Source organism: Scyliorhinus canicula, chromosome 9 (assembly GCF_902713615.1).
Source record: "Scyliorhinus canicula chromosome 9, sScyCan1.1, whole genome shotgun sequence".
NCBI lineage: Eukaryota > Metazoa > Chordata > Chondrichthyes > Carcharhiniformes > Scyliorhinidae > Scyliorhinus > Scyliorhinus canicula.
In genome coordinates this window covers 155,649,793-155,676,491 of record NC_052154.1, presented here as the reverse complement: position 1 = coordinate 155,676,491, position 26,699 = coordinate 155,649,793, and the positions used below count along the sequence as shown (strand labels likewise).

The following is a 26,699-nucleotide window of genomic DNA, read 5'->3' as shown; positions in this document are numbered from 1 at the left end:
GCCCTTGGTCCCCAACTTCAAATCATCTATGTAAATTGTGAACAATTGTGGGCCCAACACTGATCCCGGAGAAGCAGGAACAACAGCTGATCATACTCCCATCTAACTCAGCTGAGATCAAATAAAGCAGAGATCAGGAATCTATAATTCAAGGAAAGGACTTGCATTTCTTTGCAATAATCCAAACGAAAATATCACTTTAAGCGTGAAATAAAAACTGAAAATTCTGGAAATATTCAGCAGGACAGGCAGCACCTGTGGAATGAGTTTCGGAGTTAACATTTCAGGTCTGCAAATGAGCCACAGAACTAAAACATGAAATCTGTTTTATCCCAATATTTCCATTTCTTTTGCATTTCTTTAGCACCCTTCAGTCTCAGGAAACCCCACAGTGTTTTTAAAATCAAATATACAGAGCAACCTAATCGTACAGAGCAAGATCCAAAACTGTGAGAATCTGTTTTAGCGATATTGTTTGATAGATAATTGTTGGCACAAGTACACAGGTACAAACTCTACTTCTAATAGTGCCATGGGATCTTTCATGTTCACCTCACAGGCCCGATAGTGCAGCACTCCTCAGTACTCACCCCCCCCCCTCCGAAAGTCCAGCACTTCCTCAGTACTCACCTCCCGATAGTGCAGCACTTCCTCAGTCCACACTCCCCACCCAGATAGTGCAGCACTTCCTCAGTACTCACTCCCCACTCCAATAATGCAGCACTTCCTCAGTACTCACTCCCCAAGAGTGCAGCACTTCTTAGTTCTCATCCTCCTAATAGTGCAGCACTTCTTAGTTCTCATCCCCACCTTCGATAGTGCAGCACTTCCTCAGTACTGCCCCCCGCCCGATAGTGCAGCACTGAATACCCCTCCTGATAGTTCAGCACTAACTCAGAAATTTCCTCCCTCAACAACGCAGCACTTCCTCCATGCTCCCCCCACCAAGTGCAGCACTTCCTCAGTACTTACCGCCCCACCCCAGAGAGTAGTACTTTCTCAATGCTTCCCCCCCCCCTCGATAATGCAGCACTTCCTCAAATGATCCCTCCCAGTGCAGCACTTCCTCAATATTTCTCCAGTGCAGCACTGCCTCGGTACTGCCCCCTCTGCTAGTGCAGCACTTCCTCAATACGTCCCCGATAGTGCAGCACTTCCTCAGTACTGATCCTCTGCCAGTGCAGCACTCCCTCAGTACTGCCCCCTCTGATAGTGCAGCACTTCCTCAGTACTTCCCCCCCCCCAAAACGTGAGAGCTATCCCTCAATGCCCCCCCCCCCGACATTACAGCTCTCCCTCAATGTTTCTCCCCCCCGAAATTACAGCTCCCCCTCAATGTTTCTCCCCCCCCGAAATTACAGCTCTCCCTCAATGTTTCTCCCACCCCGAAATTACAGCTCTCCCTCAATGTTCCTAACCCCCCCCGAAATTACAGCACTCCCTCAATGCTTCTTACCCCCCCCCCCCCCCCTTAAATTACACCTCTCCCTCAATGTTTCTCCCCCCCGGAATTACAGCTCTCCCTCAATGTTTCTACCCCCCACCCCGAAATTACAGCTCTCCCTCAATGTTTCTACCCCCCCGAAATTACAGCTCTCCCTCAATGTTTCTACCCCCTGAAATTACAGCCCTCCCTCAATGTTTCTATCCACCCGAAATTACAGCTCTCCCTCAATGTTTCTACCCCCCCAATTTACAGTTCTCCCTCAATGTTTCTACCCCCCCCAATTTACAGCTCTCCCTCAATGTTTCTACCCCCCACCCCGAAATTACAGCTCTCCCTCAATGTTTCTACCCCCCCCGAAATTACAGCTCTCCCTCAATGTTTCTACCCCCTGAAATTACAGCACTCCCTCAATGTTTCTATCCACCCGAAATTACAGCTCTCCCTCAATGTTTCTACCCCCCCAATTTACAGTTCTCCCTCAATGTTTCTACCCCCCCCAATTTACAGCTCTCCCTCAATGTTTCTACCCCCCACACCGAAATTACAGCTCTCCCTCAATGTTTCTACCACCCCCGAAATTACAGCTCACCCTCAATGTTTCTCCCCCAAAATTACAGCTCTCCCTCAATGTTTCTACCCCCCCAAAATTACAGCTCTCCCTCAATGTTTCTGCCCCCCCGAAATTACAGCTCTCCCTCAATGTTTCTACCCCACCACCCCGAAATTACAGCTCTCCCTCAATGTTTCTACCCCCACCCCGAAATTACAGCTCTCCCTCAATGTTTCTACCCCCCCACCCCAGAATTATAGCTCCCCCTCAATGTTTCTACCCCCCGAAATTACAGCTCTCCCTCAATGTTTCTGCCCCCCCGAAATTACAGCTCTCCCTCAATGTTTCTACCCCCCACCCCGAAATTACAGCTCTCCCTCAATGTTTCTACCCCCCCACCCCGAATTTACTGCTCTCCCTTAATGTTTCTACCCCCCGAAATTACAGCTCTCCCTCAATGTTTCTACCCCCCACGAAATTACAGCTCTCCCTCAATGTTTCTCCCTCACCCGAAATTACAGCTCTCCCTCAATGTTTCTACCCCCCACCCCGAAATTACAGCTCTCCCTCAATGTTTCTGCCCCCCGAAATTACAGCTCTCCCTCAATGTTTCTGCCCCCCGAAATTACAGCTCTCCCTCAATGTTTCTGCCCCCCGAAATTACAGCTCTCCCTCAATGTTTCTACAACCCGAAATTACGGCTCTCCCTCAATGTTTCTCCCCCCCGAAATTACAGCTCTCCCTCAATGTTTCTCCCCCCCGAAATTACAGCTCTCCCTCAATGTTTCTACCCCCACCACCCCGAAATTACAGCTCTCCCTCAATGTTTCTACCCCCCTCCCCGAAATTACAGCACTCCCTCAATGTTTCTTACCCCCCCAATTTACAGCTCTCCCTCAATGTTTCTACCCCCACCCCGAAATTACAGCTCTCCCTCAATGTTTCTATCCCCCCACCACGAAATTACAGCTCTCCCTCAATGTTTCTACCCCTCCCCCCGAAATTACAGCTCTCCCTCAATGTTTCTATCCCCCACCACGAAATTACAGCTCTCCCTCAATGTTTCTACCCCTCCCCCCAAAATTACAGCACTCCCTCAATGTTTCTTCCCCCCCTGAAATTACAGCTCTCCCTCAATGATTCTACCCCCCCGAAATTACAGCTCTTCCTCAATGTTTCTACCCCCCCAATTTACAGTTCTCCTTCAATGTTTCTACCCCCCCAATTTACAGCTCTCCCTTAATGTTTCTACCCCCCCCCCGAAATTACAGCTCTCCCTCAATGTTTCTCCCCCCCCGAAATTACAGCTCTCCCTCAATGTTTCTCCCCCCCCGAAATTACAGCTCTCCCTCAAAGTTTCTACCCCCACCCCGAAATTACAGCTCTCCCTCAATGTTTCTATGCCCCACCCCGAACTTACAGCTCTCCCTCAATGTTTCTACGCCACACCCCGAAATTACAGCTCTCCCTCAATGTTTCGACTCCCCCCCAAAATTACAGCTCTCCCTAATGTTTCTCCCCCCCCCCCGAAATTACAGCTCTCCCTCAATGTTTCTACCCCCCACCCCGAAATTACAGCTCTCCCTCAATGTTTCTACCCCCCGAAATTACAGCTCTCCCTCAATGTTTCTACCCCCCGAAATTACAGCTCCCCCTCAATGTTTCTACCCCCCGAAATTACAGCTCTCCCTCAATGTTTCTCCCTCCCCCGAAATTACAGCTCTCCCTCAATGTTTCTACCCCCCACCCCGAAATTACAGCTCTCCCTCAATGTTTCTGCCCCCCGAAATTACAGCTCTCCCTCAATGTTTCTACCCCCCCACCCCGAATTTACTGCTCTCCCTTAATGTTTCTACCCCCCGAAATTACAGCTCTCCCTCAATGTTTCTACCCCCCACGAAATTACAGCTCTCCCTCAATGTTTCTCCCTCCCCCGAAATTACAGCTCTCCCTCAATGTTTCTACCCCCCCACCCCGAAATTACAGCTCTCCCTTAATGTTTCTGCCCCCCGAAATTACAGCTCTCCCTCAATGTTTCTACCCCCCCACCCCGAAATTACAGCTCTCCCTTAATGTTTCTACACCCCGAAATTACGGCTCTCCCTCAATGTTTCTACCCCCCCAAAATTACAGCTCTCCCTCAATGTTTCTCCCCCCCGAAATTACAGCTCTCCCTCAATGTTTCTACCCCGACCACCCCGAAATTACAGCTCTCCCTCAATGTTTCTACCCCCCTCCCCGAAATTACAGCACTCCCTCAATGTTTCTTACCCCCCCAATTTACAGCTCTCCCTCAATGTTTCTACCCCCACCCCGAAATTACAGCTCTCCCTCAATGTTTCTATCCCCCCACCACGAAATTACAGCTCTCCCTCAATGTTTCTACCCCTCCCCCCGAAATTATAGCACTCCCTCAATGTTTCTTCCCCCCCTGAAATTACAACTCTCCCTCAATGATTCTACCCCCCCGAAATTACAGCTCTTCCTCAATGTTTCTACCCCCCCAATTTACAGTTCTCCGTCAATGTTTCTACCCCCCCAATTTACAGCTCTCCCTTAATGTTTCTACCCCCCCCGAAATTACAGCTCTCCCTCAATGTTTCTCCCCCCCCGAAATTACAGCGCTCCCTCAATGTTTCTCCCCCCCCAGAAATTACAGCTCTCCCTCAATGTTTCTACCCCCACCCCGAAATTACAGCTCTCCCTCAATGTTTCTACGCCCCACCCCGAATTTACAGCTCTCCCTCAATCTTTCTACGCCCCACCCCGAAATTACAGCTCTCCCTCAATGTTTCGACCCCCGAAATTACAGCTCTCCCTCAATGTTTCTACCCCCCCAACCCGAAATTACAGCTCCCCCTCAATGTTTCTACCCCCCGAAATTACAGCTCTCCCTCAATGTTTCTCCCTCCCCCGAAATTACAGCTCTCCCTCAATGTTTCTACCCCCCACCCCGAAATTACAGCTCTCCCTCAATGTTTCTGCCCCCCGAAATTACAGCTCTCCCTCAATGTTTCTACCCCCCCACCCCGAATTTACTGCTCTCCCTTAATGTTTCTACCCCCTGAAATTACAGCTCTCCCTCAATGTTTCTACCCCCCACGAAATTACAGCTCTCCCTCAATGTTTCTCCCTCCCCCGAAATTACAGCTCTCCCTCAATGTTTCTACCCCCCACCCCGAAATTACAGCTCTCCCTCAATGTTTCTGCCCCCCAAAATTACAGCTCTCCCTCAATGTTTCTGCCCCCCAAAATTACAGCTCTCCCTCAATGTTTCTACCACCCCACCCCGAAATTACAGCTCTCCCTTAATGTTTCTGCCCCCCGAAATTACAGCTCTCCCTCAATGTTTCTACCCCCCCACCCCGAAATTACAGCTCTCCCTTAATGTTTCCACCCCCGAAATTACAGCTCTCCCTCAATGTTTCTACAACCCGAAATTACGGCTCTCCCTCAATGTTTCTACCCCCCCAAAATTACAGCTCTCCCTCAATGTTTCTCCCCCCCGAAATTACAGCTCTCCCTCAATGTTTCTACCCCCACCACCCCGAAATTACAGCTCTCCCTCAATGTTTCTACCCCCCTCCCCGAAATTACAGCACTCCCTCAATGTTTCTTACCCCCCCAATTTACAGCTCTCCCTCAATGTTTCTACCCCCACCCCGAAATTACAGCTCTCCCTCAATGTTTCTATCCCCCCACCACGAAATTACAGCTCTCCCTCAATGTTTCTACCCCTCCCCCCGAAATTACAGCTCTCCCTCAATGTTTCTATCCCCCCACCACGAAATTACAGCTCTCCCTCAATGTTTCTACCCCTCCCCCCAAAATTACAGCACTCCCTCAATGTTTCTTCCCCCCCTGAAATTACAGCTCTCCCTCAATGATTCTACCCCCCCCCCCCGAAATTACAGCTCTTCCTCAATGTTTCTACCCCCCCAATTTACAGTTCTCCTTCAATGTTTCTACCCCCCCAATTTACAGCTCTCCCTTAATGTTTCTACCCCCCCGAAATTACAGCTCTCCCTCAATGTTTCTCCCCCCCCGAAATTACAGCTCTCCCTCAATGTTTCTCCCCCCCCGAAATTACAGCTCTCCCTCAATGTTTCTACCCCCACCCCGAAATTACAGCTCTCCCTCAATGTTTCTACGCCCCACCCCGAACTTACAGCTCTCCCTCAATGTTTCTACGCCCCACCCCTAAATTACAGCTCTCCCTCAATGTTTCTACCCCCCGAAATTACAGCTCTCCGTTAATGTTTCTACCCCCCCGAAATTACAGCTCTCCCTCAATGTTTCTTCCCCCCCTGAAATTACAGCTCTCCCTCAATGATTCTACCCCCCCGAAATTACAGCTCTTCCTCAATGTTTCTACCCCCCCAATTTACAGTTCTCCTTCAATGTTTCTACCCCCCCAATTTACAGCTCTCCCTTAATGTTTCTACCCCCCCGAAATTACAGCTCTCCCTCAATGTTTCTCCCCCCCCGAAATTACAGCTCTCCCTCAATGTTTCAACCCCCCCCCAAAATTACAGCTCTCCCTAATGTTTCTCCCCCCCGAAATTACAGCTCTCCCTCAATGTTTCTACCCCCCCACCCCGAAATTACAGCTCTCCCTCAATGTTTCTACCCCCCGAAATTACAGCTTTCCCTCAATGTTTCTACCCCCCGAAATTACAGCTCTCCCTCAATGTTTCTACCCCCCGAAATTACAGCTCTCCCTCAATGTTTCTACCCCCCGAAATTACAGCTCCCCCTCAATGTTTCTACCCCCCGAAATTACAGCTCTCCCTCAATGTTTCTCCCTCCCCCGAAATTACAGCTCTCCCTCAATGTTTCTACCCCCCACCCCGAAATTACAGCTCTCCCTCAATGTTTCTGCCCCCCGAAATTACAGCTCTCCCTCAATGTTTCTACCCCCCCACCCCGAATTTACTGCTCTCCCTTAATGTTTCTACCCCCCGAAATTACAGCTCTCCCTCAATGTTTCTACCCCCCACGAAATTACAGCTCTCCCTCAATGTTTCTCCCTCCCCCGAAATTACAGCTCTCCCTCAATGTTTCTACCCCCACCCCGAAATTACAGCTCTCCCTCAATGTTTCTGCCCCCCGAAATTACAGCTCTCCCTCAATGTTTCTACCCCCCCACCCCGAAATTACAGCTCTCCCTTAATGTTTCTGCCCCCCGAAATTACAGCTCTCCCTCAATGTTTCTACCCCCCCACCCCGAAATTACAGCTCTCCCTTAATGTTTCTACACCCCGAAATTACGGCTCTCCCTCAATGTTTCTACCCCGACCACCCCGAAATTACAGCTCTCCCTCAATGTTTCTACCCCCCTCCCCGAAATTACAGCACTCCCTCAATGTTTCTTACCCCCCCAATTTACAGCTCTCCCTCAATGTTTCTATCCCCCCACCACGAAATTACAGCTCTCCCTCAATGTTTCTACCCCTCCCCCCGAAATTATAGCACTCCCTCAATGTTTCTTCCCCCCCTGAAATTACAGCTCTCCCTCAATGATTCTACCCCCCCGAAATTACAGCTCTTCCTCAATGTTTCTACCCCCCCAATTTACAGTTCTCCGTCAATGTTTCTACCCCCCCCAATTTACAGCTCTCCCTTAATGTTTCTACCGCCCCCGAAATTACAGCTCTCCCTCAATGTTTCTCCCCCCCCGAAATTACAGCTCTCCCTCAATGTTTCTCCCCCCCCAGAAATTACAGCTCTCCCTCAATGTTTCTACGCCCACCCCGAAATTACAGCTCTCCCTCAATGTTTCTACGCCCCACCCTGAATTTACAGCTCTCCCTCAATCTTTCTACGCCCCACCCCGAAATTACAGCTCTCCCTCAATGTTTCGACCCCCCCCGAAATTACAGCTCTCCCTAATGTTTCTCCCCCCCGAAATTACAGCTCTCCCTCAATGTTTCTACCCCCCGAAATTACAGCTCTCCCTCAATGTTTCTACCCCCCGAAATTACAGCTCTCCCTCAATGTTTCTACCCCCCGAAATTACAGCTCTCCCTCAATGTTTCTACCCCCGAAATTACAGCTCTACCTCAATGTTTCTCCCTCCCCCGAAATTACAGCTCTCCCTCAATGTTTCTACCCCCCACCCCGAAATTACAGCTCTCCCTCAATGTTTCTGCCCCCCGAAATTACAGCTCTCCCTCAATGTTTCTACCCCCCCACCCCGAATTTACTGCTCTCCCTTAATGTTTCTACCCCCCGAAATTACAGCTCTCCCTCAATGTTTCTACCCCCCACGAAATTACAGCTCTCCCTCAATGTTTCTCCCTCCCCCGAAATTACAGCTCTCCCTCAATGTTTCTACCCCCACCCCGAAATTACAGCTCTCCCTCAATGTTTCTGCCCCCCGAAATTACAGCTCTCCCTCAATGTTTCTACCCCCCCACCCCGAAATTACAGCTCTCCCTCAATGTTTCTACCCCCCCGAAATTACAGCTCTCCCTCAATGTTTCTCCCCCCCGAAATTACAGCTCTCCCTCAATGTTTCTACCCCCACCACCCCGAAATTACAGCTCTCCCTCAATGTTTCTACCCCCCTCCCCGAAATTACAGCACTCCCTCAATGTTTCTTTCCCCCCCAATTTACAGCTCTCCCTCAATGTTTCTACCCCCACCCCGAAATTACAGCTCTCCCTCAATGTTTCTATCCCCCCACCACGAAATTACAGCTCTCCCTCAATGTTTCCACCCCTCCCCCCGAAATTACAGCTCTCCCTCAATGTTTCTACCCCCCCCCCCCGAAATTATAGCACTCCCTCAATGTTTCTTCCCCCCCTGAAATTACAGCTCTCCCTCAATGATTCTACCCCCACCCCGAAATTACAGCTCTTCCTCAATGTTTCTACGCCCCACCCCGAAATTACAGCTCTCCCTCAATGTTTCTACCCCCCGAAATTACAACTCTCCCTCAATGTTTCTACCCCCCGAAATTACAGCTCTCCCTCAATGTTTCCTCCCCGACATGACAGTCCTCCCTCAGTGTTTCCCCCATCGAGCACTACCTCAGCAGGACTTCTCTGACAATGCTCTCGGATTCTATCCCTATACACTCTCGCCTTCTTCGGGTCACTTGTTTGTGCCAAACCTCTTTGCTTGAGTTTTTTGTCACCGGTCCCACTATCTCCTTCTGTAGTCGGGTGTTCAATTGCGCTTGACCATTTTGGAAGATGTTACTGCGTTCAGGCTGCTGTGTAAATACAAGTTGTTGTTGTCGCAGGCGGGGCCACCGAGCGCTTTACTTTGTTCCCTAGCAACGGAGGACGGGCCTGTGCCTGGCGGAGTACTAACCCCCCTCCCCGGTAAAGCACGAGGTGTACATGCCGCGGCCGGCGGGCGGCCACTTCAACCACTCGCCAATATCGCTCTGCACACAACCACCGTCAACGGTGTCCGGCTCTGGCTTGCTCTCCTTAGCAACGGCCCGGCCGCCGCCACTCCGGGGGGGAGCGCGGCGCCGGTTGGGTAGTGTAGTTCCCCGCGCCACTCTTTGCTTCCGAGACACCAACGGGGAGACTACAACCCCCGGCGGCCATTGCGAGAGCCGCCATTGCGCACGCTGAACCGAAAAGCAGTTCCTCACACTCGCCTGTCTGCCAGAGTCGAATCAGCCAATCAAAGGACAAATAAGAAATACCGTTTAACCGCGAGACTTTTCTAACCACAAAAATAAAATCATAAAGATGTTAGTGCCTGTTTGGGAAAGCTCACCAAAAAACAGTCAACTTTTAGCACCGCCCCCAACCGTTCAATTATTTAAATAGATGATGGATGGAACGAACAGCCAATCAGAGCCCGGAGAGGTGAGCATCAAGGCGGTGCCGCCCGGCGCCCTGAAACCAATAAGAGGAGCGCCAGCAGGTTAGGCTGAGCTAGCCGAGGCGAGTCGTATTAACTTGATTTTGTGCTGCGCGCGCAGCGCCGGGAACTGCGCTAGCTGAAATTGCAGGAACTTTTGAAAGTGGGAGCCAGATAGAGAGAGAGCGCCATTGATTGTTATTAATGTTTTTTTTAAACGCAGCATCCGTTTATTGCTGCAATTACTGAGAACTAGTAAAGCAGGCGATCAGAATTTGCCCAGCACGGTTATGTTTTATTTCTTTATCTGCTACTGATTGCGGCTTTTTCGCCTTCCTTATTACAGTTTCTGGTAAGTCAAGACAGCACCGGGTAACGCCCCAGCTGCTGAAAAATAAAACCATTTACACTAGCGTCTTAAGTAGCAATCCTTCAAAAATTAAATGAATGGAAATCCGTTTGCGACGTATATTTTATTAATATTTGCAGTGTATTTATGAACGTGTTGCCAGGTATTAAAATAACATTTTATATATTCTGTTGCATTCTTTAAATCGTTCAGTATTTATTAAAGCGTTTTAGATAGCAAATGTTCACTGGTTTGTGGGGGGGAGAGAAAGTTGTAGAAATTAATGTTTTTTTTTGTGTGGTTGTAATGTTTGTTTGACGAGACACCATCCAGTTCTGTTTACAATAAAATGATTTGGGGGTCAATTGTGGGGATATCGGTGGACCAACTCAATGAACTGTAAACTGGACAGTGAAAGCGACTCTTCTCCATCAGAGCCAAATTGCAATGGGGAATTTAAAAACTGGAAGTAGCCAGGTAGTATCCACAAGCTGCCTGACCTGATAAGCCTCCCCGCCGCTTTGTTTTTAATTTAGTTTCACACCATTCGCAACGTTCTGCTTTATTTATGTAGGATGCAATAATTCCTACCTGTCTGAGCGAATAGGTGCATTTTTTTGATATCTTGCCACGAAAAGGCAATCGTATTTTTTAAACAAACCGTGCTTCACCCCGCCCCACTTAGTAGAACGGTAAATAATTAATTTTAATTTCCCACCCTTTCGTTCCACTTTGGTAAAGATGTAGTTGGTGTTCGTGTGTGTTGATCGGTTACTGTGGATTGAGTCAGCTAGGCTGCAGCAATTGATTAAAGGGCAGGGAGAAGAGCCGGGAGAGAGAGAGCGTCTCGGCTGCCTTGACACTGTATCGTTTGTGTGGAATTGCTACATCTCTCCAGCTGACCCAAGTGTTACCCAGCGGCGGCGGCTCATCAAAGCCCCCTTTACATTGCCAGTCCGAGCTTCCCGTTTTACATGTCCGCATGCTTCGTCTCTATTTGGTTCCGTTTTGCGGGTATATTGCTAAGAGTAAAACCGTGAGTGCATCCTGAATAGAACCTGCGTTTCTGGGGTTTTTTTGCCCCATAACCTGTTTTTTCCGTCTAAAATTTTGCCAATATTACATGGGACCCGCGTTGGTAAATTGCTAATCAAAACAGATAGGCCAGGCTTTTACTTACTGGGTGGATAGTACCAACCGGCTGAGTGATTGACAGCTGTCCGGTTTGGGGTGTGGTTGGGGTGGGCGAGATGGATGGACTACTAAAACTGATTGGTAGCTGTCAGGGTTAATCACTAGGGCAACTGTGGACTTGCCCAGCCAGGGGATTTGTAGGGAATTTATAGATACATATGGCACTGGAACGTCCAGCACATGGGTATATTTCTCGCTGTGGGTTCCATGCAGTCATATTGTCTGATTAAACTGCAGTTCCTTTACCAGGCAACACGTGAGCTCCAAACCAGTGGGTGGAACTCTCTTCCCAACTCTTGATAGTGTATTTAATTTAGTAAAACATCCCAAGGCCCTTCACAAGAATGTAATCAAAAACTATTTTTGCACCAGCCACATTAGGGTGGATGGTCAAAAGTAGCTTTTAAGAAGCCTCAAGGGGATGTCCATTCCTAAACCTGTTCTCTTCCCACAACTCCCAACGATCTGGTTGTTGCCCTGTCAAGTTCCAAGACACAAGTCACCAAAAGGCATCTGAAGTTACTATGACTATATTCCCTCTTCTTCTCAACCTGTCTGCACTCTTAATATCGTTCACCACACTTTCTTCCTGCAATGTCTCAGTTGTCAAGTGACTGCTCTCCCTCCCTATCTCTTCCAGCCCAGAATCCTCTGGCCTCTTGTACATTCCCATTGCCAGGCAATCGTTTGCAATGTCTTCTCTTCCTGCACTGTTACCTCTGACTCTTCCTCCTCTTATTTCTCAACTCTGTGCTGCCCCTTGGTGACATCATCTGAAGGCACGGTATAATTTTCATATGTAGGCTCATGACACCTCTCCCCTCCCAGTGTTGCCAAATTCAAACTGTTTATCCGACTGGAGAGAAATTTCCTCCAATTAAATATTGGGAAAACTGAAGTCATTATCTTTTTGTTCCTGAACTATCAACTCAACCCCCCTCTCTGGCAACAATCTGAAATTAAACACACCTTATTGTGATCCTGGGATCACATTTGACCCCGAGATGAACTTCTGACCTCATTTATGCCGAATTGGACTGAGTTTTTTTCAAACTCACTGCTTCACCCATCTCACTGCTGAAACATTCATTCATGACTTTGGTACCTCTAGACTCTACTATTTCAATGCACCTGTGAGTGATCTCCCACATTCTACTCTCCTCAGTCTTGTGGTCTTTCAAAATTCATATGCTTTGCTAGAACTCTTGGCAAGTTCCATACTCTCTAACCTATATTGGCTCCAGACCAAACAATATCTTTATTTTAAAATTCTCATCCTTTTTTTCAAATCTCCCCCTGATCTTGTCCCTCCCTATCTCTTCCAGCCCATAATCCTGTAGCTTCTTGTACATTCCCATTTATAATTGCTCCATCCTTTGGTGGCTGCGTCTTTGGTTGCCTAGATTCACTTGGCTCTGGAATTTATTGCTTCCTTCCTTCCTTTTAAAAATATTTTTTTGACATTATTTGCCAATTGGGCATCTGGGCATGCTTACTGTGATGCTCAATGGTTTGTTTCATCTGTATTTGATCATGCTAATCTGGTAAAGGTTTAAGAAGACAACTCAACACCTTCTCCAAGGCAGTTGTCCTATTTTGTTTCATAATGCTCCTGTGAAGCACCTTTGTCCAATTCATTACATTTTAATATGTATATAAATACAATATGCCATCTCTGGTAAAACCCTCCAATTAACACTTAGTGGTGTATTTGGCTTCTCGTGGTGCAAAAACACCCTCGCCACATCACAGCACTAGGTGATGTACCAGGCTCCAACTCACGAGAATTCATGTCTGAGCAACCAGTAAGGCAAAGACCAGGACATCTGGCCACTGAGCAGGATCACTGATATGGTGCTGAAAAAGGAAACCCAAAAACCCACCAGCTTGGGAAAGGACCAGAAATGTGCATATGATATGTGGACCCCCTCAAGCTTGCAATTATTCTCAACCCCCACAAACAAACTAATTCTGGCTTTAGTAAGGTGCACCCTAAACATTATCTTGAACTGGATCAGGTTAAGCCTCACAGAGGATGATGCGGCATTCGCTCCGAGGAGGGCCTCTCTCCACCCCTCCTCCCATATGGCCTTCAGCCCTTCCTCCCAGACAAGATCCCTCGCAAAATCTGCTCATATATACCAGGTGTACTATCCTCTCATCTTCTTCTTCCACCCCCCACCCCCTTTCCATTAAGGTTGATGGTGGCACTGTCAAAATTCATAAGAGGTACCTAAACGCATCAGACCTGACGCATTCTTTCAACTTCATGCTAGCAAACAGCCCCTTCAGGAATAAATAAATCTCCAGTCCCTTTCTTCCTTCTTCCGCCTCCCCCTCCCATGTGGCATTTAACTTTGCCAGCTTGAATATGTGGTTGTTGCAATGGGAGCCAGTCTTGATGCTGATCCCAAAAGTGCTGACCGAGTTGCTTCCAAATGGCAGAGACACCAGCGCCCCCAAACTGTACCTTCTACCGAACCCTGACTCCATCCTCGCCTAGGTAGATCCCAATTCTCCACCGCCACAGCACCTTCGCTGCATTGGTGGCTCAGTAATCAGCAAATTTGGCGGTGCCAAGACCCCACCTCCAAATCCTCTGGGTGTTCCTTGCCCGTAAGAGTCCAGATTATAAACTCTCAATTCCTTGATTTAAAAATACCAGAAGACACTGAAATGAAAACAAGAATCTAGGTAAGTGTTCATTTTAACGGATTGAACCCATCTCGCCAAGGACGATGGGAGGCGGGAGGCTGTCCTGCATGTAGGTCTGCTTGCTAGGCTTAACTCTACTTGCTAGGCTGGTAAAATCAATTTATGGAGCTGCGCCCAATCCAGAGCTGCCAATTCATTACATTGTGTTGTGAGACCAAGAAGAGAGGCAGAAATGTTTGGGGCCCAGGCAGCTAAAGGCATGGCTGCCAATGGTGGAACAGTAGAAATGTGAGATGTGCAAAGGGCTGGAATTGAAGAAGCATGGTGTGTAGGGCTGAGATGGGTAGGGCTGTGACCATAGTGGATTAGGAAACCGGGATGACCATTTTAATGTTGAAACATTGCCAGATAGGGAGCCAGTGCAAAAACAAACGTGTGGAATAGAGTAATGATGGAGAATTTTTAAAAACTAGACTGCATTCTAGAGCCATGGTGAGACTATTGTGATCTGGGCTGGTTTAGCTCACTCGGCTAAATCGCTGGCTTTTAAAGCAGGCCAGCAGCACGGTTCGATTCCCGTACCAGCCTCCCCGGACAGGCGCCGGAATGTGGTGACTAGGGGTTTTCACAGTAACTTCATTGAAGCCTACTCGTGACAATAAGCGATTTTCATTTTCAAGTCGGGAAGAAAAAGCACAACTGTGATGCACTGAGGAAATTGCATCAAACTGGATATGGTTTGTGTGGAAATACCATCTGTAGTTGTATATGTAACTAGAACTGCAGAACCTGCTCTCTCAATTGGGCAACAGTATGTATTTTAAACCTTTTTGTTCCATGACCCAGGTTTTCAATCAAAGTTGTTTGGTACTACTGTTTACCATATTGGATCTCCACTGCCTAGATAATTGTTAGACAAGGGAATTAAGAACTATATAACCAGGTAGATTTAAGTATAGATTAGCCATAGGTGGGCTGACTGGCGTGCTCCGGTATTTGTATTCCTGCGTGATTGTAGTTGATGTGCAGGAAAGTGTCTCAGCTGGCTTGTTGGATAACTTCAGACGCATAGTCTGAGAAAGCGCAGGATGGGCAGACAGTTGGTTGACCAATGGTTTAAGTTGATGGGCATTGCTGGGGTGGCGGTGGGGTGGGGTTTGTCCTCTAAATTATACATTAATGCTGAGCCAGCCCCGTTTTTTATTGGTAGAGATTGCTGATTTGGATAGGTGTATTAAAATCTTCAACAAAGTTTAAAAGCTTGAAGTAGAGGACACTATTTTTAATGTGGATATGTGCATGGTAATAGATTTTGTTTAGTAAATCGAGGGATATGAGGATACACAAATGGGACGATACTGAAAGATGTGAATGAATAGGGAACTCTAGGAGTTCAAAAATAACATCACCCCATCTCCCGTCATGCCTGCACTATTAAGGGATTAAAGGCTAGATCACAGGAGTTTTGAAGCCCCATTGTAGAAGGGGCATTTAAAACCATTGCAGCGTGTTATCATAGAATCCCTACAGTGCTGAAAGAGGCCATTCGGCCCATTGAGTCTGCAGTGGCCCTTGGAAAGACCACTCCACTGAAACCCACACCTTCACCCTATCCTTCTAACCCAGTAACTCCACCTAACCTTTTGGACCTGAGGGGCAGTTTAGCATGGCCAATCCAACTAACCTGAACATCCTTGGGCTAAGGAAACTAGAGCACCCAGAGGAAACTCTCTCAGACACTGGAAGAATGTGTCTGGATCACCCAAGGCCAGAATTGAACCTAGGTCCCTGGAGCTGTGAGGCAGCAGTGCTAGCCTCTACCACCATGCTGCCCCAGGATATCATCAGGATATCTGTCCAGAATCCAAAACTTTAGATAGTTGGACTATATTCACTGAACCCCAGAAGGTAGGAGTTTCACAGTATTTCTACATGGGGAAGGGATTTGAGAAGGGGTATTTGTTCTGCCTGGTGAATCAATGAAGAGGGCCATCAATTTAGCATTTTCACTGAATGAGGTTGGCAGAATTAATTTAGACACTGGAGCATGAGCCCCCTTTTGGCAGATGATTGTATAAACATTTGAGGCAGAGGGAGGTAAGAATATGGGGAGAGAATTGGGGAAATGGGAGCAGTTTTGGTTTACTTGAGCTGGCACATGTGTGATGAGCTGAATAGCCTCCTTCATCTGTGGTAACCTCTCTGGTATTAAAATAAATGGGTTATCCCTAGTGTTCAACTAATGCTAACTGGAATATCGTGGCTGTTGAGCTCTCTGGGAACGTCTCAATTTGTCACTATTGGCAGCTATGTAGACAGAGCCATACATTAGAAAAAGGAGGCCATTTGACCCACCCAAGCCTGTGCTGACACTTATAATCTTTTTTGAATTTAACTAGTGAATCTAGCATTCACCACCCTGTTAGATCACCCACCTTGATCCTGTCTTTGGCAATTGTCTGCGTGTGCCTGTTGAATGGGTCACTGGCGTTGCGTGTGCCTGTTGAATGGGTCACTGGTGTTGCGTGTGCCTGTTGAATGGGTCACTGGCGTTGCGTGTGCCTGTTGAATGGGTCACTGGCGTTGCGTGTGCCTGTTGAATGGGTCACTGGCGTTGCGTGTGCCTGTTGAATGGGTCACTGGCGTTGCGTGTGCCTGTTGAATGGGTCACTGGCGTTGCGTGCGCCTGTTGAATGGGTCACTGGCGTTGCGTGCGCCTGTTGAATGGGTCACTGGCTGCAGGAAGAGGAGGAGGCCTCGGTGGAATAGATCGACGATGGGACGTGGGCGGACGCCCTGGGGAGGGTGAACTCGTCCTCTTCCGCACTGCTCAGCTTAATTCAGCTGAAGGTGCTGCATAGGGCGCACATGACTGGGGCCAGGATGAGCCGGTTCTTTGGGGGAAAGAGGACAGGTGTGGGAGGAGTTCGGGAGGCCTGGCGAACCACACCCACATGTTCTGGGCATGTCTGGTGTTGGAGGGGTTTTTGAAGGGGGTGGCGGGGACTTTGTCCAAGGTGGTCGGTTCCAGGGTGGAGCCAGGCTGGGGGCACGTGATCTTTGGGGTAGCATCGGAGCCGGGAGTGCAGGAGGCGAGAGAGGCAGGTACCCTGGCCTTTGCGTCTCTAGTAGCCCGGCGTAGGATTCTCTTGCAGTGGAGGGACGCGAAGCCCCCGAGCCCGGAGGCCTGGATCAATGACCTGGCCGGGTTCATCAGGCTGGAGAGGGTCAAGTTTGCCCTGAGGGGGTCGGTACAAGGGTTCCTCCGCGGTGGCAGCCCTTTCTCGATCTTCTGGCGGAGGGTTAGAGGGGAGTCAATCTCAGCAGCAACACAGGTAAGGGGGGTGGGGGGTTTGGGGCCCGTTAAGGGGGTTTGTTTTTGAGACGGTCTGTTCGCTATTTTCTTCTCTTTTGTATTATTAAGTTATTAATTTATTGCTTTGTATTGGGGGGATTTCTTTGTTTATTTCTACACCTTGTTTACTTTATTGTTGGGAGAAAATTTGTTATTGGAAAATTTGAATAAAAATTATTTTGAAAAAAAGAATGGGTCACTGGAGTTGTGTGTGCCTGTTGAATGGGTCATTGGACATGTGTGTGCCTGTTGAATGGGTCATTGGACAGAAATCCAACATTGCCCCATTTAAAATAAATAAATAAAAATAAATAAATAAAATAAACTTCTCCCTGGTCCAGGCTTGAGGGCAACTGACTGTCACTGATCAGTAAACTCAGCACAGAACAAGGAATGTCTGGCTCACACAAAGATAGTCTCTTTACAAATTGAAGAGTCAGCGGTTCGGTAATTTCACTCGGTTGGGGTTGTTGTCATGCACCCTCAATTGATCCCTACGTGGTCATCAGTGATTGTCCTGCAGGCACAATTTTAAAAATATCAACAACTTGCATTTATGCAGGACTTTTAATATAGTGAAACATCCCAAGGTGCTTCACAAGAGCATTTCCAAACAAATTGACTTGAGTTGCATGGGGGATTGGGACAGGTGAGAGAAACTGAGCGGTGGACTGTTTGGGGATGGAGGGATGGAATTCCAAGTTTATGGGCTGGGCAGCTGAAGGTCTGGCCACTAGTGTTGGAGCAATTAAGGACACGTGCAAGTCCTTTGAGAACACTGAGGACTGCAGATATTCTGGACGGTTGGCTGCTGGAGGTTAGAGATGGGGGAGCAGCGAAGCCATTGAGGGATTTGAAGCCAGGGTGAGATGACTCCAAATACTATCTCAGGACACGAGCAATGTGGTAGCAGGAATTTGTATATATTTATTTGGTGCAGTCAGGGTAAAAGCCTGGGTTAGTGTGTCTGATTGCTGCAGTCCTATTCTAAAAGAAGCCCGATTTTTGAAAGGTTGGGAGCCAGCGGTGCAATTAAGGCAGCATAAAAAGCTTGGGTTATGTTTTGTTTGGATTAGGGGGGGGGATTCCCTCAAATTGATTTAGATTTCAGCTTGATGCGATGTTGGTGGGTGGAGCCAAGATATTTTGCAGGAAAGCAGATCAGTGGCGCTTTGGATGAAGCGGTGAGCAGAAGACAAGACTTTGCTCCCACTGCAGTCAGTTAAAAGATAAGTCTCTAGTGTGGCTGGAAAGGTGAGCAAACCAGTTGAGTCAACTTCTAAAGAAATGAGCTACATTTTCTGCATGGTTCTGACGGGAGTCTGATCTCTAAAGCAGCGTCAAACGATCTTAAAGTAGCGTACCAAGACATATCTTGTAAAACAGGTATTCCTGAGTGCTAATGGTATTTAAAGTGAATTGAGCGGAGAGATTTTTCTTGTAGTTGAGTGGGAATAAAGATAGCAGTTGAGGTTACTGTGCCACTGCATTGTCTTAAGGAATAAGTTATTTTTCTTGTGGTAAAAATATTACTGTTAGGAATGAAGTTTGTCTTAATCTGCCATATCCCTATTTCTTCATGCAATTACTCTTGGATCGAGGTATCCTTTGCTCATTGGGGTTTCTGTCCAGTTTGCAAGCCTCTGTTTGGGTCTGCTCTGGAATCCTAATAAATACATTATGAAGGATGCTAGTGGCGCAGTTGGTGTTTTTAGTCCACCGTGTTTTGAAAAGCTTGCCTCACAATCATTGCATTGGAACTCTCATTGTTGCAATGCTGCTAATTCATTCACTACCCTGTCGGGGAGCAGCTGTGGTATGGAGTGAGTCACTCATCCAGGTATGAGCCTCTTTGCTTTGTGCTGGCCAATAATCAATAAATAGGACCTTCTGGTTTAGTGATGCTAAAATAGTGAAATTGGGCTTGGCTGAGATGATGTAATGAGCCAGCACTATGTTCCTTTTGCTGATTAAATTTAACTTGGTTCAGAGGTCGTATCGATTTTCTCAAGTGACACATGGGCACTGTAGTAATCTGTTCATCTGATAACCATATGGCATGTAGAACTTCAGAGAATACTGATGCATTTTGAGATTTAAAAAAGACCAACAACTGTAAAAATGTAGTGTGAATTTACACAACTACAGTAGAATACCAGCACTGAGGTTCATATCCAAAGGTTAGAATTGAAAAGTAGGCGTTGATTCGATCACATTTTTGAGTAATGTGTTCTGGTCTCCATTTTATTTTGTGGAAGGATAGGTGGAAAAAAAACTTGCAAACATGAAGGCTAATCGGGAAAGGAGGTTGTTTGGTTTTTTTCCCACTGAAAAGAAAAAGCTGGAGTGGTGAGAGCACCTTTAAGAAATGGGTGTTTATAAATGGGCGTGTATATAAATATCTGTAGTGAGTACCTTAAGAAATGGGTGTTTATTACTGCAGTGATGTCAGTGGGTGTAGCTGTCTGTTGGCTTTTTACTTTCGTTTTAGGCTGTTTGCTGCAGGGTGTGTTTGTTTCGTTTTCCGAGCTGGATAGCTGCAGTCACAGCCAGAAGGTGTACGAGTCTCTCTGTAATCTAAAAACTGTAAATCGATCCTTTGGTGATTTAAAATTAATAACTGCTCTCAGTAGTGACTTTAACCTGATGTGCTTCTGTTGCAATTACTTTTTTTGAGTCTTATGGATGTTAAAGGGACAGCTTAAGGATTACTTAGTGTTGTATTCTTTGGGGATTGTATTTGAATTATGGTTGCTAAGATGTTCACTGTATCATTGTATGTTTAACTTGAGTTTGAATAAACATTATTTTGCTTTAAAAAAAATACTTTTCCAATACTGCTGTACAACACCTGTGGAGTAGGCCGTGTGCTCCCCATACAACAATCTATTAAAAGGTGTGGGTCAGGTGAACTGCATGATGCACTGTTTTGATAGAGGACATGAGTGTAGGAACAGGCAGCACTTCTCTGACAGGCTCACCTCATTCCTTTCTGACTGGCTCCTCTTGTGTAACATAGTTCAAGTTTCAAGCCCATGACGGCAGTTGCCTCTCAGTAAATCACTTCAAGTGGGCCAATCCAGGTGATGTGGATTTGTTTATCTTGGGCATGTTGAGACTGATTCCAGCTGGCTAAATACATGAGACTTGGGTCCAACAGTCTTTAAAGGCAGAAAAGATATTAGTTACCCACTGCACCCGGGTCTGTGTCCAGCCACCTGGACTCGCTTTGCCATTGGGCCGAGTTAGGTCACAACCAGGGTGTGAGGCTGACTGTGAGCAACTCCCCTTCACTATAATCCAATTCATGTACATTTTTCTACCGCCTGTCTCTGTGGCAACAGGTGGTGTAGCAGCAGTCATGGATTCACTCCATGCTGTAGCTACAAATTTACATACCAATGGCTCGGGCCACAGGATTGTTTTCACTGGAAGGAAACAGGAATGGAACACAGCAGCTCCTCAGCAGTGTTTTTTTAAATATATAAATTTAGAGTACCCAATTTTTTTTTCCAATCAAGGGGCAATTTAGCGTGGCCAATCCACCTACCCTGCACATCTTTAGGTTGTGGGGGTGAAACTCACGCAGACACGGGGAGAATGTGCAAACTCCACACGGACAGTGACCCAGAGCCAGGATTCGAACCTGGGTCCTCAGCGCCATAGGCAGCAATGCTAACCACTGTGCCACATGCCGCCCCTCAGCAGTGTTTTAAGGCCATGCCATTCACCTCCCGAGCATGGAGTTACAAAAGGTGCCTTAAACATTGTCTGCTTCACCTCACTGGCCAGCAGGCTGCAACTGGCAGATATGAAAGAATCACACCTGTGCATTTGAGGATGACTGGCCAACATGGGATAAAGTGTACTCCACCCTTGGACCCACCTCTTGTGAGCATCCAGATTAGTTTGATGTTTCCCTAGAGGACAAATATCTCCTACAGGGTATCGGTAACCAAAGTTATCACTACCATCAAGCACAATGCCTGCAGAAACACCAGATTTGTCCAATGGAAGCTGAATTACTTCAGTCATATGCTAATAAAACTGATTGGAAAGAGATTTGAAATCTGTTTGCAGGTCCCAGACTATCAACCCCAATGCTCAGTCGATGAGTCAACAGAGCACTTAAACCTTAAACATCATCCATCAGTGGAGCAATCCACAAGCTGTCAATGGGCGCCATCAACTCTCCCTTGACCTTCCCATGCTGTTGGAAATGTAATCAAATTGTGGCAAAGCTCCAGCAGCTGATAACCCAGCTGAGATCTAAGATTGGAAGCCAATGCCTCTCGTCAACAAGTTCACAGATCATGTGGCAGCAAGGAACAATTCCTGCAAGACGACACTACCTCCATTGTCCACTGTACAAGCAGAAAGGAACTCCAGTCTTGTGACAATATAAAAGAATCTCCCTGCTCTCCGTCACCTGGCCAAAAACTACACTTGTGACTGAAGTATAGATGTGGTGAATACAAGGCTTCTGATAATGCCAAGAACAGAACATGGAACTCAGCTGTTGAAGAGGTGCCTTTGGAAAGGAATAGAAATTCTGCTGTCCTCTGTTTGACAGTCCCATGGCTGGATGCTTCATGCATACCCTATGTGTCACCTAACCCATTCCCAGTCACTAATATAATTGAACAGCGTGGTATGCTCATGCCAACCTTTGATGGCATTGAATTCTGATATTGCATGGTTGAGAAGCTGCTCAATCTGCAACAATTCCTGATTGCCTCGCAATTTCCTATGACCTGAGCTGAAGTACGCTGAGGGTCATAGAATCCCTACAGTGCAGAAGATTTTAATTTTGGCATGCCTGACCCTCCACAGGAGCACCCAATCCAGGCACCCGCCTTATTTCCCCCCCCCCCCCCACCTGACCACTTTTTTTTTTGGAAGAGGCAATTTAGCATGGTCATGCTACCTAACCTGCCCATGTGTTGGACTATGGAGGAAACTCGGACATTGGGAGAACTTACAAACTCCAGTCACCAAGGTCGGAATTGAACCCAGGTCAGGTCCCTGGTGCTGAGGCAGCAGTGCTGACCTCAGTGCTGCCCATTATGCATGGACATGGTCCCAGCATCATACCAAGAAGCTCCACTTCTGCTTTTGGGATCTTCTGAAGATCAGGTAGGAGGACGAAATGCTCATTTGAACAGGTGTATTGACAGAATCATGACTGGGTTTGGCTGATCATGATGCTAGAATTCACTCAGTATGACATGGTGGCACAGTGGTTAGCACTGCTGCCTCACAGCAACAGGGGCCCTGGTTCGATTTCCAACCTTGCATCACCTGGAGTTTGAATGTTCTGTGTCTGTGGGTTTCCTCCCACAGTCCAAAGATGTGCTGGTTAGGTGGATTGGTCATGCTAATTTTCCCCTTGGTGTTACAGGGGTGGGCAAACGGCCTACATGGATTACTCATTTTCGTTGTTTTCCAGAAGGTTGGTGCAGACTTGTAGAATTTTGTAGAATTTACAGTGCAGAAGGAGGCCATTCAGCCCATCGAGTCTGCATCGGCTCTTGGAAAGAGCACCCTACCCAATCCCACACCTATCCCCATAACCTAGTAACCCCACCCAACACTCTAGGGCAATTTTGGACATGAAGGGCAATTTAGCATGGCCAATCGACCTAACCGACTTGATGGGCCAAATGGTCACCTTCTGCATTGTAGGAAATCTAATCTTCAGATAATCCGAAGCTTGTTGACTTGCACCAAGACCCATTCCCCATCAGCCCCCCACCCCTGTGCTTGCTGATCCACATTGTGTCGTAGCTTTTTTTTCAGTCCTGATGTTTGTTGTTCCTTAATGGCCTTATCCATCCCTCATCACTGTCCTCTCGCCACACAAGCCTCAGATTTCTAACTGTTTAAAAAGATGAATTCCCTAATGATCGCAGGAAAGGTTGTTTTTAAGCACTCAAACAGCATTACAAGTATGCGTTCTGTCATGGGCCAGGGTTTAGAAAGCTCAAGTATATAATGGAGTTCACCTGACCCACTACGTTTAATACATTTTGGTTATGGGAAGCACAAGGGTCCACTCTCCAGGTGTTATGCAATAAAGACCTTGAGTATTTTAAAAACAAAACCGTTTATTAACCCAGTTAACATTTTATGAACGCACAGTAAACATTTTATCAATTACCAACACGTGTAACCCCACAGATGCAATACTCTAGGTAACCCTTAATACCTTCCTCTACAGAAACGGGTATTACTTTGAAATCATCAAGTGAGCTGAAGACATTCTTTAGCTTGTAGAGAGCGAGATCATAACACATCTGCTTGCTTTGAATACAGCGCTCCAGCTCTGAAAAAGAAACCAAAAAAGCAGCTTTACAGCTCAAAACAAAAGTAACACAGGCACCACCCACACACTGACATCACTGCAGTTATTTGATAAACACCCATTTCTTAAAGGTGCATCCACCTGACAATTGTTCCTTAACACAATCCATGTTTATACACTACACTCTGCTTTGTTCCAAGCCCCCCTCAGCTTTAACACCTTCTCCCTCCAGTGTCCTATGCGCTTTCTGAATACCCAATGCTGAATTTATGGAATGTTGTATGCGGAGGCTTTGGAGAGGGTGCAGAGGAGCTTAACCAGGATGTTGTCTGGTCTGGAGGCTGTTGGCTGTGGGGAGAGGCTGAATAGACTCTGACATTTATTTTCATTAGATGGAGGTTGAGGGGTGACCTGATAGAGGCCTACAAAATTATGCGCGACATGGATTAAGAGTGGATGGGCAAGCACCCTTTCCCATGGTGGTGGGGTCAGTCACCAGGGGGCACAAGTTTAAGGTCCATGGGACAAAGATTTAGAGATGTGCAAGGCAGGTTTTTTATGCAGAGGGTGGTGAGTGCCTGGAACGCGTTGCCAGGGAAGGTTGTGAAAGCCGATGCATTTTAAGTGTTTAAAAAGACATTTTGACAAATACATGGATGGGATGGGTATCGAGGGATACAGCACCACGAAATGCTGAGGCTTTTGGCCAAGGGTGGTATCATGACCGGTCTAGGTTTGTGAGGGCCAAAGGGCCTGTTCCTGTGCTTATTTGTTATGTTCTCCTCTCTAAACTACTTTTTGTTTTGCCTTTAATTAAATGTGTCCAATATAAATCGTAACCCAAGTTCTATAGACTGTTGCCTTGGTTCGAGTTGTGGATGCAATATGCAAGTCCAGCAATGATGGAACAAACCAGTGCTTCGACGCAAGATACTTTCATTCTGTTTATTTGTTTGTTTTATTCATATTCTGAACATCTATGTCGGTGGCAAGGCCAGCATGTATTGTTCACCTGCAGATCGGGTTGTGATGTTTTGACACAGCTATGATGCTGGGTCACATCACAGAGGCCACCATGTTGGTGTGGAACTAGTGTCTCTCCAATCCAGATCAAGAAGGCAGGTTTTTCTTTTAAAGGATGTTTCCTGAGCCTAGTTAGGTTTTTTTTTTGTGATCGGCTAACGGCTTGTAGTTACTTTGACTGATTTTGGTTTTGACTCCATTTAAATTCTCAAACTACCGTGGTCAGATTTGAACTTTAACTCTCTGGATTGCTCCTGTAACTTTGCCGCAACATTGCTTTAGGTAGGAGAATGTTGATGATTTGGCAGTATTGTAAATTGTTTCAAGAGGTGGCCAAATACTTGGTGAAAGAGGCGGGTTAAACTAGAGATTAGGGAGGGAATTCTTGAGTTGAACCTACCTTCAACTCCGTTTGACCAGACTGACTGCAGCTGCTGGTGACCAATTGCTCAGTGAAAGGTGTGGGTGAGGATGTGACTAACAAGTGTGTGGGGCCTGAGGTGACAGCAGAGAGATGTTTGTGGTTAATATTTTTCATTGAAGTCCAGAATGGTAGCTGCAAGTCATGAATCAACAAGAAGGTATTCCAGACATGAGTGAGATTTTTTTTAAAAATTAGAGTACCCAATTTTTTTTTTAAACCAAGAGGGGTAATTTAGCATGGCCATTCACCTACCCTGCATCTTTTTGGGTTGCGGGGGGGGGGGGGGGGGGGGGGGGTGGTGTGTGTGAGACCCACGCAGCCATAGGGAGAATGTGCATACTTCTGGCTGGGATCGAACCCAGGTCCTTGGCGCTGTGGGGCAGCAGTGCTAACCACTGTGCCCCCGTGCTGCCCTTAATGAGAAATTTGAGTAGGTTTTTTTTTCAGAGCCTTAACTCTGCCTGGTAATCCATCAGTAGGTTTACCTGCTTTATAGAGCACATTTTTGCAATCTCCGGATGACCCAGAGCACTTTGCACCTATGGAAATAAGAGTATGGTCACTCTTTTGTAGGAAACACAGCTGCCATTTTGTGTGGAGCAGATGCTGACGTGACTGTGACCAGAATCTTTTTTGTGAGGTTGATTTAAGGAGTTTGTCCCCGGTGCAGGTGGGGATAATGCCTTGCACTGTGAAATAAAAAGATCCCACAGCATTATGTCCACAACAGAGAAAGGAGATTTGGGTCTTGGTTTAACATTGCATCCAAAAGATGTTAATATCTGACATGTACTTCCCTGACTTTTCCAGAGTCGGTCCTGAACTCCCCACCACCTGCCTCTGAGGCGAGTGCTGCTAACCAAATGATGGCTGGCACTTAGCGTGAAGTGGAACTAGCCTTCTCTCCCCCTCCACCACTCTCTCATTACTGTGTGTTTGTAGCATCTCTTGATGCTTTATCTGCTGAATCATATTGCCAGTGGGTGTATTTAACTGCTTTGCACTTGTCAGAAGGTATTTGCACTTGTATGTAGAGGCATGGGGGTTGTTGAGCACTTCAATGTTGAAATGGCTATTTGATTATGACATAATCTCTTGAGATTATTAGACTTGTTTTGGGAATTGAGGGGTACATAAACCGGCAAGGCTAGGATTGTTGAAGCAGCGAAGGAATGCGATGACTTGCTCAGTGGTTTTAAAATTGCAAATCGTTTAGATGGAGTAAAGACCAACTGTTTCCGTAGCAGAAGGCTTGCGAGACTAATCCTGGAGTAGGTGGGTTGGCCTTCCGAGGAAAGGTTAGCCAGGCTTGCATCTGACATTAAAGGCGGCTTGGTTGAAACATACAAGTATGACCACCCTGGACCAGACCCCAACAGTTGCTTGAATACCGTCAGAAACCCCCAATATTTTAACTTAGACTTTGGGGGGGGGGGGGGGAGAAAGGAGAAGGAAATGCTCCATGAGTGATTCCACAAACAAATAGGGCTATGGTATATTAAAACCAACTTTATTAATAACACTATTAAACTCACTTTTTTAAAGTATTTTTATTCAGGTTTTGCAGAATT

The 26,699-nt window shown here is 46.9% G+C and overlaps 2 protein-coding genes across 7 annotated transcripts in view; one reads left to right on the top strand and one right to left on the bottom strand.

The window, feature by feature from the left end:
• Positions 1–9,756, bottom strand: part of lrrc56 (leucine rich repeat containing 56) — a 244,298-nt gene extending 234,542 nt beyond the window's left edge. For 4 of the 6 annotated variants that reach the window (XM_038807995.1, XM_038808000.1, XM_038807996.1 and 1 more), the window contains exon 1: positions 9,115–9,449. The gene's annotated coding sequence lies outside the window, so the exon portion shown is untranslated. Of the gene's footprint in view, positions 1–9,031; positions 9,092–9,114; positions 9,450–9,737 lie in introns of those variants that run through there. The other 2 variants (XM_038807997.1, XM_038807998.1) reach the window with 2 other exon arrangements.
• A 179-nt stretch (positions 9,757–9,935) lies between these two features.
• LOC119971816 (GTPase HRas) overlaps positions 9,936–26,699 on the top strand; it is a 77,357-nt gene continuing 60,593 nt past the window's right edge. Inside the window, exon 1 of the mRNA XM_038807994.1 lies at positions 9,936–10,176. The gene's annotated coding sequence lies outside the window, so the exon portion shown is untranslated. The remainder of the gene's footprint in view (positions 10,177–26,699) is intronic.